Source organism: Elephantulus edwardii, unplaced genomic scaffold, assembly GCF_000299155.1.
Source record: "Elephantulus edwardii isolate Elephantulus edwardi_28Jun2011 unplaced genomic scaffold, EleEdw1.0 scaffold00025, whole genome shotgun sequence".
In the NCBI taxonomy this organism is placed as follows: domain Eukaryota; kingdom Metazoa; phylum Chordata; class Mammalia; order Macroscelidea; family Macroscelididae; genus Elephantulus; species Elephantulus edwardii.
This window is the reverse complement of record NW_006399775.1, coordinates 22,617,813-22,629,827: the sequence shown is the minus strand read 5'-3', so window position 1 is coordinate 22,629,827 and position 12,015 is coordinate 22,617,813. Positions and strand designations below refer to the sequence as shown.

At 35.9% G+C, this 12,015-nt stretch overlaps 1 pseudogene; it reads right to left on the bottom strand.

Annotated features, from left to right (window-relative positions):
- Window positions 1-1,340: 1,340 nt before the first annotated feature.
- LOC102862083 overlaps window positions 1,341-12,015 on the bottom strand; it is a 189,428-nt pseudogene continuing 178,753 nt past the window's right edge.

Sequence of the window (12,015 nt, the reverse complement as noted above, 5' to 3'; positions counted from 1 at the left end):
TGTGATCCACACAGTCAAAAGCCTTTGCATAGTCAATGAAGCACAGATAGACATTCTAGAGCTCCCTATCTATATTTTAGGTCATTCTTAAAAATTACAAAGCCGTCAAACTCCCAAAAAACAGATGCCTCAGGGTTTATGAATTGTGGGAATATTTTCCTACTTCTTTCAATGATGTTCACAAATAGAATTTGGGACTATGTAACACAAAATGAAGCCTCAGCAGTGTTCTACCAGCATACCTGACCGTTAGTGTTGTTTTACTTTTAGTACTAGACCACAAGTATGACTTCTTGTAATATGATCAACAAATGCATATTTTGAAAATGTAATATATATCAGCATAGGTTCTTCTAGGAACCCCTGGGCTCAAGACATAAGCCAACTCTAAGTTCAAGATGAAAACAAACAAAACTAAAAAATGAAAGCAAGCCAAGTGGCATAGTATGTAGAAAATTATTCTGCTAACTCAAAGGTCATATATCTCTGGTAATTCCAATCCAATAGCAGTCTCGTAGGTAAATGATAGTCAATCTCTTTCCATCCAAACTGAAACCTTGAAAAATCAATGGAGTCTCAACTAGGGTTTTTTTGCATGGCAATGAGAAGGGGAAAAAAAAAACAAAACCAGAGTGAGGAGGGAGAGAAGAGAAGAAGAATTGATATTTTTGAGTTGTCGTGTTGGAGAAGAGTATTGAATATCCCATGGACTGCCAAAGAACAAATAGATAAGTTTTGGAGAAAATGAAGCCAGAGTGTTCCTTGCAGGCAAAGATGATAAAGCTTTCTCTCATGTACTTTGGGCATATTGCCAGGATACACTATTTCTTGGAGATGGACATCATGTTTGGAAAGGTGGATGGATGATGAAGGAAACGAAGACCCTCATCCAAATGAAATGACACAGTAACATAGCAATAAATTAAAGTATGTCAGAGATTTTGAGGATGCCACTGGACAATGCATTGTTCAGACATTTTGTTCATTGCATCACTATGAGTTTAACTTGACTCAGTGAGACCTAACAACAAGAAAAACATGTCCCAACTGAAATTAGAGACAATTTTTTTTGTTCATACTGTAGCCCAGAAGCCAATTTATGTTCTATACAAACCTGTATACATTCATGAAACGAGCGCATTCTAGATTGAGGCGGCGAAAACAACATCGCCAGATTCCATTTTAAATAGCTGCCTAACTCGGGCCATGATTCAGGCATCTGCTGAGAAGGAGCCAGCTGGCACTTTCCCCCATTCAAATGCGGAACTTACGTTAGGATAAGAAGGTTCCACTGCATCTCGTGAGGAGAATGATGCTCCGTGGCACCAGCCATAAGCTCTTCACAGGCACCCAGCTCCTTTTTGGTGAAAGCTTAATTCATTGTGGCATTGTTGAAAATATTCATCAGGCATAGAAGATGACTCTTCATGTTCCTTTGGTTCTTTGAATTCCAGCTCTTCTGCACACAGAACTGCAAAATCGATATGCTGCAGCACAATGTTCACGCTCTCGTCAGACTGATCGTACAGCAGGAAATGCACCATGCCATAGTCGTCAGTGAGTCCACATACAGCTTTAGTCAGTTTTTTTTAACTTTTAGTTTCTAAAGTCACCTGCAGAATCCTCTGACAAAGAATATACATCCGGATCCAGAAACTTCTCAATCTCCTTCTTCGCTTTCTTGCTCAGCAGATCCATTTTTGTCATGATGTTTATTTGTGGAATTCCTAGAGAGATCATTGCACTCTGGGCCGCCATGACGCCGGAAAGAAACTTGAATGACGCCACCATGAACTGTGAATCAACCAGAAAAATGCCACGGACTCGCAGCTCCCACTGTGCAAGCTGCTGAACCAGCTGCTTCATCACAGGCAGGTTTGTGTACAACTCAATCTGATCTGGACAGTCGAACAGGATGTATCGTCCTTGACATGGCCCAGGCAGTTCTCCAGCCAGCCAAAATACTAGCAGAGTACTCCAATGCAGAACACCAACCCTCCATTGAAACCAAACTGTAGGGAGTCATCCTCCATCACATCATCCACCTCGATCAGCTCATGGATGTCGGTCATCACCAAGTAGCTGACGTGCTCGTGGCTGGATCCAGGTTCGAGAGCCTTGGAGTGCTGGACCATGGAGGCTCAGTAGGTGCTCTTCCCGTTGCCTGTGGGGCCCATGACGAGCTGCGCTTAGAGACAATTCCAAGAGTAAATTTGATGCACTGTGTACAAATGACTAAGACTGTGTGAGTTAAGGAAGGCACCAAAAACATAAAACATGAAAAAAAGAAAAAAGTTATTAAAAAGACTAAAAAAAAAAAGATATCAAAATAGATTCTAAAATTGACACTTGAATATAAAGGAGCAAAAAAGAAAGAAATGAAGTAAAAATGTTGTTCCAGTGAAAGGGTAGTTAAAGAATTTAAGTAAAATAAGGAAATATACAAATATTTTAAGTTAGAAAATCTAAAGAGAAGACCATGTTTGGCATTCCTAAGTTGAAAGAATTGAAGAAAGAATTCAAACCTAAAATGGCAATAATGAAAAGTTCTATGGGCAAATTTTTTGAATGGCATAGGACGCATCAAAAAAGGTGGAAGAAATGCCACTGTCATGGTACCAAAAGGACTAGTAGACAGTAAACAACTTCAGCAAATAATGCTTAATAAAATCTGCTTCTAGGAATTCAAACTGATAAAAATTTTCTTGAAAGATTACATAGATACTTAGACTGCAGAGTTTATATGTTAATGATGGAGGGAAAAAATCAGAAAATGAGGATAAGGATAATCAAAGAATTCAAAGAATTTCATTAATTTTATTGAGTTGTACATATAGACACTTATGAATTGGTGTATAAATTGCGGTGTGCATTCCAAACAACAAAAAGTAATAATAAATTACATTGAAAGATTTAAAAAGAAGCTTTATAATTGAAAAACTGTAAGTTTTAATATAGAAAATATTCATAATGACAAAGATTGCTAAAAATGAATTTATAAGGGCCTGATTTCATCTTCATGGACATTTTTATAGACATTTTCATCACTCTTAGAGTTTTAATCACAAAAAAGTAGATATAGGAGGAGAAAAGAGATTTGGAGTGGAACAGAAACTAGTATAACATACAATGGGGGTATGGTTTACCTCTTCTACTGGCTCAGATTTGGAACATTAATATGATGTTAGTTTACATTAATCATGTTATTTCCCTCCCCTCTTTATATTCCACGCAGTATCTGCTAATCAGTGTCTTGGCACCTCTTTCTCTAGGTGAAATAGGACTACAGTTAGCATTCCCTTTCTTTGAACAGGGATTTAGAAAGTCCTTTTTAGATTGAGCATATTTATCTTTGGTTAAATAGAGTTAAGCATGTATCTTAAGATTATCTAAAGACATTTTCCCCTCATCTTAAACATTCATCTCAAAAGTAAACTCTAAACGCTAAAGTAAAATTGCCAACTTTAAAGAGAGAAAAAAAAAAAGAGTATAATGTTTGAGATGCCCTTATGTTAAACAATGATCTTTGTTTATATGACATTCAGATTCAGCAGGGTATCCTGGTTTTAATCTAACAGCCCAACTATAGAGAGATATGTCGTTAACAATTCTTATTTGTCAAATTAAAAATATGAAAATGCATTTATTTAGAATATGTATTCTTTGCCTCCAAATTATTCTGTATGTTGGGATGCATGAATAAATTTAAAACTGTCACTATCTTTATATTTTAAATATGCTAATAGGCAAAAGAAATATGTTAATCAAAGCTCCCTCCAAGCATATGAACAGAAGCAAAATCAGAACATTATGTAGACTATGTAGCTTCACTCTACTTGCTGTCAAATTGGTTTCATCTCATGGTGACCCCAAGTACAACAGAATAAAATCCTCCTTGTTCCTGTGCAGTCTTCATTTTCAGTTGGTCTGTTCAGGTCCTTGTTACCACTGTGAGTTTGCAGTGCTTTTCAACCTATGGGGCTTTTATTCTACAATAATATTAGAGAATGTTCTGCTCTAATCAGTTGAGTTTTTTATTGTTAATTTTCAGTAGATGTTCAGGTCTTTTGCTCTAGTCAGTCTTAGTGTGGAAGCTCTGCTGAAACTTGTTTACCATATAGGTTAATCCGTGGATATTTGAAATGTGAGTGGCATAGTTTTCAACATTGACAGGAATATCTAGACCATCATAGTGTTATAAGCTGGCACACAAGTGGTGGAAGATGTGAGAAGAGAGAAATAACTGGTGTATTAAGTAATATCCAGAGGGTAAAATTTGTTTTACTACCTACAAGATTCCAGGATAATTTTATACTAGGAATGCCATTTAAATATAAACTAATCTTCATAGGAAAATAAGTCCTACTGTAGTAATTATGAACTGTGACTTTTCTATTAATATCTACATTATGCCACAAAGTCAACAAAATTCAGCAGTAAATAGAAAAAACCCACATGGAAAATTATAATTGTTGGTTTTGTTAGGTTGACTATGACTCGTAGTGTTCCTACACACAACAGATCTAAATCTTACCCTATCCTGCACTGTCCTTGTGATTCCTAATGGGCTCAAGCTCGTTGTTATAAGCATTGTGCCAATTCAACTTGTTGAGGCTCTTCTCTTTCCCAGCATAATGTCTTTTCCAAGGATTGGCCTTTCGGATAGTAACAACAAAATTAGTGTTATTTCACTTTTAATCATGCATATTGTACGGTGGTAAGAAATTCATTAAATGCTTAGAAACCTAAACAAAGCCAAGGTAGTATTTTTAGTACAAAATCTAAAACGCTTGCTGAGTAATTAATATTATATTAATTGGAATGTGGAATTGGCACTCTGTTGCCTATGTATTGACCCTCTCATAAAGTATGCCATTTGAGTTTATTTGGATGGTTTCTTCATGTAGCATTTAACAATCTAGTAACAGTGTCAATGAATAAAATTATTATCCCAAATTATGGCCACCGGCCAAGCCAAAGATTTGACCAGTATATTGTCAGCAGAGTGAGAAAAATTACATGATGCCTTTATTTATGTCTCTTACTACTTCATATAGAAAATGGGAAGAAAATCTACCCACATCAAATTTCTATTATGAAATAGAGTCTATGATTAATTTAAAAGAACAGAAATTCAGACAGAGATGTTGTTCACCAAAGTATTTTATCAGCAAAGTTTGGATCCCTTCCTTCAGTATTCACGATGAATATTCTAATTTCCTTAAAAAATTCTACCAATTTTTTGTGCATTGAATGTTTGTATTCTTTTAATTTTCTTTTTCTGAAAATTATTGTGATTTAAGTGAAAGTTTAAAAATAGAATTTTTCAATTAATCATTCTTGCACTTTTGGGTCCATAACATCAATTACAATACACACAGTGTCTGATAATCCATTCATTCCATATACTTTTTCCTTCCATTCATCTTGTGTTTATTATCAACTAATTAATTTCTACTCTTTCTTTCCCTCCCTGGTAATGAACTGTACTAAAAAAAATTGTATGTGATTCTTTTGGCATCATTCAATTTTTATGTAATAACTCAGATTATTTATGCATACCTAAAATGTTTAAAATGCCAAAAACGTTCATAAGTATTCTTTTAATTGATTGTCATTGTTGCGAAGTATCGTTAACTTGAGCATGACTCACAGTGACTCTGTGAAAAACAGATCTGAACCCTTAGCTATCTTGTGCTATTCTCAGCATCTCGGACACACTTGAGCTCATTGCTGTAATTACAGTGTCAACAGACCCTGCGTCTAGGCATAGGTTTCACATGAGCATGATTTCATGTTCCCATTCTTCTCAATGTTAGCCACAATTTGATATGACCCACACAGTCAAATGCCTTTGCATAGTCAATGAAGCACAAATAGACATTCTTCTTCCAGTCTTTGTTTTCAGCCAGGATCCATCTGACATCAGTAATAGCATCCATCCCAAGTACCACAGCCTCTTCTAAGGTCAAGCTGAACTTCTAGTAGTTTCTGTCTTTGTACTGTTTTAGTCATTTTTATTATCTTCAGCAGTATTTTACTTGCATTCAGTTTTAGTTAGTTAGTTTTGTTGTTTTTGTTCAAGCACTGTCTATAGGACACCTCTAAGTGATTATCAGTGAACCAGTCATTGACAGTGCTGACTATAATTTCTTAGTGTAGACTGATGTTCCAATTACCATTTAGAAAGTTGAAATGTAGCTAGATTTTAACAACAGAAACAATATTACCCCATATTCATTTAACAATGTAAGATGTTCTTGCTGTTGCTATGTGCTATCAAGCATACCACGGGTCATAGCAACCGCGTGAACAGCAGATATATGCCTTGCCATAATTCATGCCATCCTCAGGATCTCTGTGATACTCACTGTTTCAATCCATCTAATTGAGGGTGTGGGTTTGTTTGCTTTTTTCACCCTCTGTTTATCCCAGAATGATGTGAGATAAAACAGCATGGATTCCTAATTAGATCCTATATTAACTGTGTCCCCACTAGATTCTAGGCATGTATGGACACAAGAAATTGTGGGAAAAAATTATGAATACATGTTGTGAAGACATTCTTTGGCCAAATATGGAGGCATCTCCTCTAACTCCGACATTCAAACCCAAATATGCACTCAGATTTACCACCTCCAAAGTGATATTGAATCATTATAATATTCCATCTTGTTGTTTCCTATGATAAGAATTTTTAATCATAAAGGCATACTAAACTGCATCCCTAAAATCAAATTGACTTCCACTGATTTTATTCTGACTTATAGTGGCTATCAATCAAGTTTGTGAAGCTATAAATCATAACAAAAGAAAATTGCCCATCTTTCTACCAGAAAGTGGCTATTGGATTTGAAGTAATGACTTTTCAATTAGCAGACCAACACATAATGAGCTATGCCAACAAATCCTTATGCCGAACTATATAGACTTCTGTTAAATAAAATAGCATTCCTTTGTTGAGAAAAAGACTGTTCTGTAATTACATGCAAGGATATCTTGTGACATGGTCTGTAAGGAATTGCACTACTAATACAAAGATTGTGCCTATTTGAGATTTGAAACCACCAGTGGCTCCTTGGGAGAAAAAAAAAAGGTGATCTGTCCCTGTACAATTTAGAGTTTATGAGAGGGTTATTTATTAGTCTGTTCTAACTCAATGACAGTGAGAGAGCGATTGCTATATTAAATAATTACTCCATTATATTAAGTAATTACAAATATTGTTTTGCAGTCAATCTAGTATAACCATCTCTCTTTTATCAATGTGTTTATGTTCCAAAAACAAGGCTAATATGAAAAATAGACATAGTTTTAAAAGAGATGGTAACCACATCAGATCACAACATAGAGGATGAGTACCTCATTACATAACTGACAAGTTATATGATTATGTAATTTACAAATTATATCATCAGATAGCTGTGGAGCCATTGATTATAATTAGTCATCCAAGTTTGATTCATGCTTAAATACCACAATTAGTGTTACTCTTCTGTTGGTGCTCTAAATTTGTTACTGTCAGATATACATGGTTAAGGAAAAAATGAACCAGGTTTTACTATTGTTGTTAATCTTAAATTGACACAGGAGATATGTGAGGAATAGGTATGTAAATGACACACTCATTATAATTTGCTGGTATTTAACAGAATATACCCTTGATTATTTTTCTTCACATTATTTAATAATACTTAAAATATTAAAATGCAATAATGGTTACCCATGGTGGAAAGTGTTTCATAGAGCTCACCAATTAAAACAAGCTTGGAAGCAGGAGTGGCATCCACATCTAAAATAGCTTCTCAAAGGCAATCAACAACATCTACATTTTAAAATTCTTCCTCTTTTTTATAAATATACATCCTTATTTCTGAAACAAAGACTCAATATCATACAAAAATACAACTTCAAACTTTTTTATTCCTCATATTAATATTACCTACAATAATTCCTTGATTTGGTTGTTCTAATAAAAAACACTAGAATTTTTCTGTTCTCAACTCTTCAATGATTAGTGTTGTTATTTTTATGTGCCAAAGACTCATCCATTACTCATAGCGACCCTAAGTGCAGTAACTTTGAAACCTGTTCTACCCTGAGCCAGTCTCACACATTTAATCCCATTGCCACAGTTAGTGTGTCAATCCATCTCTTCCAGGGTCTTTTTCTACTGCACTATCCCTTCACCCTTCCAAGCATGTTGTCCTTCTCAAAGGACTGTCTCCTCATGGCCATGTGCCCAAAGTATGTAAGATAGAGTTTAAAAATCTTTGGAGATAAAAATCAAGGAGAAACTTGGTTTCATCCTCTTCAAGATAGATCAATTTGTCCTCCTGGTAGCCAATGATATATATTTAAAACTCTTCTCCAGCTCCCCAACACAAAGTCATCAATTATTCTTCTATCATCCTTAGTCATTATCCAGCTCTCTGATGCATAGCATGTAATTGCAAATACCATGGTCTGGATCAGGCACATCTTAGTCTCTAGACTGATATTATTATTCTTTAGCACTTTGGAGGGGTCCCTGATAGCAAATTTCCCCGGTGCAATTTGTCTTTTGATTTCCTGACTGCTGGTGCCAAGAGTGTTCCGTGTGGAGCAAAGCAAATTGAAACTATTAACTACCTCAATTTCTTCTCCATCCATCATGATGCTGCCAATTGGCACAGTTGTTGCTGTTGTTAGGAGCTGTCAAATCATAAATGACTCATAGCGACCCTATGAACAGAAGACCTGAGCACTGTTCATAGAGTTTCCGCAGACAAGCCATTTTGGAAGTAGATGCCACTCTTGCTTCCAGCTTGTATTAATTGGGAAGCTCCACCAAATATTTTCCACCATGGATAACCATAACCACATTTGACACTTCAGTGTCACAATGTTTAGCATCACAGTAACCACACGTTACCTCTGTACAGCAATGCACAGACAAGTTCTATACCACCTAGAAGAATATTTCACAAAAACCCCCAATTTGAAACAGGCCTGAGGGCCGCAGATTAAAATCACACACCTTGGGCTTGGTAGCATAACTTTCTATCCACCAGGCCAATGTAGCTCTCTCTAAATTGGCAGAGAGATGAAAATATTTGTCTTCTTGATATTAAGCTTAAATCTATGTTGACTTGACACTCTGTAGCTAACAGTTCTGGTCTTCCCCAGTTTTAGCAAGCAAGGTTGTATCATCTGCATAACACAGGTTGTTGATGAGACTTCCTCCAATCCTGATGCCACATTATTTTTGTCAGGTCATTAATTTAAAATATAGACCAAACACATTTCTTCTTAAATTATCTTTCATTATTTTAAATGCAAGATAAATATCAATTACAAAGTAAGTCATTAAAATGTATGCCCCTCCTTTAACTGTTTGTTATTATTGACGTTATAAATTGTGGAATCAGAATCAACTCATAGTTGACTCTGCAGTGGGTTTTTAGAAGCAGTAAATCACAGAGGAGACAGCTCATCTTTTTCCAGTGGAAAAGATTGTGGATTTGAACCATATGCTTTTGGGTTGGCAGTTTCATTACTTACCAGTGAGCTGTCCGAGTTTCTTTAACTGTTTATTACCAGTACTCCCTTTAATTGTTTAGGTCTAGCTATTTATTCAATATTTGTTCTAGATCACATGCTCTGATATATAGTCTGTGTGTATTAACTCCCAGGGCCCAGATTGATTGATTGATTGATTGATTATTTTATACTGGTTTACTAACAAAGTTTGTAAGCATTGTTTTTCAAGCTGGATCTTTCTCCTTTTCTTTACACACCCCTCCCTCCACTCATCATATTGTGTGTCCATATGATCCCTTCTTGGATCCTCGTACTTACTCTATAACAACAGTCTTATGCAGTATTTACCTTTATGAGACTGAGGCATGTTCAATCACCTTCTCTTCATAAATGAGAATAAATTGGCCAAGATAATTGCATTATTGTTATGTGCTATTGAATTTCCTGCAACTTATAGGGACCCTATGTAAAATAGCCCTAAAACCTACTCTATCCCTTGCCAATCTTAGTGACTCTGACATGCCTATCGCCATTACCCCAGTGATGGAATCAATCCATCTAATCGAGTGTCTTCCTCTCCTGTGCTGTCCTTCCCTCCCAAACATGTTGCCCCTCACCAAGGACTGATCTGCTTTGCAACGTGCAACAGAGATAATTGCATGAATCATTAAAAAGAATTAGTACCAAAACTAGTTGCTACGTAAAAATTTCCTAAATGTTAAAATTTCCAAACTTCTGTAATACTCCATCATCTCTAGCATCAATTCTCCCTCCATTTCTCACCCCTCTCACTTCTGTCCATGCCTTTGAGTTCCATAATTCACTAGAAAGTCTGAAAGAAACTCATGAGATGTCAGAAAAATAACTCATAACTTTGTAAAGACTGGCAAAATCCAAAATCCATGGATCATACATGTGTCTGCAGACCTATGTGTGTGGTTGCCCATGATGATGAATGCCTGTATAGCTCTGGGAGCAGTTGGGTCAGGTTAAAATGGAATCAAGAGCAAAGAAAACAAAATTATATATATAAGAACAAAGAGTGGCAGCTTGGCTTCTATCTTGAAGTAAAGTAAATATTCAAGACATACCCCACCCCAATTCTGCCTCTTTAATCCACAAATAACTCCTTCAAGAATGAAGTCTTAAGCATATAGATGCTAGAATCTGTACAACATTACAAAATAGAAAACTATGGCTAGAAGGGCCATATTACTTAACTCTCTGCCCCACAATAAAATCAGTGGTGGAAATAAATTGCAACTTTTAATTAGTCTTATTGAAAAGTACATAATCTGAACTATGCCAGATATTTGGAAAAGACCATCATAATCTCTATAGGTGTTGTTGTTTCATTCTAAGCTGAAATCTTTGTATCATGCAATTAGTAGTGACTTCAAACTAGCAAACTTCAGGTTAACAGATAAGATTTTTAAGCATTGTATAATTGGGGTTCCTTTCTTGATAGATAAGGATGTTCAAAGGAGATATGTTGAAATCATTATTGAAATTATTTCAATTGTGAACAATAAAGATAAGATTTGTCTGTGTTCAGAAAATAAAGTCGAAGCTCTGATAGAGGACAGAGAGGTGAACTGCACCTCAATCCTTTGTGGTTTATGTTGTGACAAACATATGATGGATGTGCTGAGGAAAGCACCATCACAACCCTGGGAGTGGACACTGTCAGTGAGAAGAGGTCAGAAATCACGCTGGGATGGAGGAAGGATGATCAGTGTTCAGGGAGGTCTCTTAGGCGAAGATGCCAGCAAAGCATGTCTTCCTCCAGGGTTCTTGCTGTAAACAGTTTATAACCTGAAACATAAGATTTTATTACAGTTATCTTTAACAGCATACTTCTTCAAATGTGGTTTGAGGAAGAAAATTGTCACACTCTGGTCGTGAACTCAGATGCATTTGAGACTGTGAATCATCCCCAATCACACATGGTGCAGAGCCACATTTCCATTTATTTGCTTGACATTTTACTTCCAAAGGGAGGAACAAGTTAGTTTTTCCTCATCTTCTTGAAACTATGAAATGCGTCAGCCAATTATCTCCCTCAGCCCTTCATCTACACAAAAGACAAGACTAGTCCACAAATTCCCCCAGAGGAATGCCAGAATGTGCTCTATATTGCATCTACTTTTTTGCTTAATGTCCTCATCGAAGGGGAAAATAATGTTCAATTGTCATGGAAACACATTAAATTCAAGTCCAATTTATTCCTACACAAACTCTAACGTTACTATTCACTATCTTTAGAAAGAAGCTTCCTTTCCCACCAGTTTTTTTCCTGTATTTTTCATCTTTACTTTTTATTACTCATAAATCCAGTAAGTTTTCTTCAGTACTTAAAATAAATTGCTATCACAGTGCTTTAGAGATACTTTCTAAAACTTACCAGGAATTTTCATGATGTGAGGAATTTCACATTTAATTATTATTAGGTAATGTTGTTGTCCACCATGGGTGCCCATTACCACGATTGGC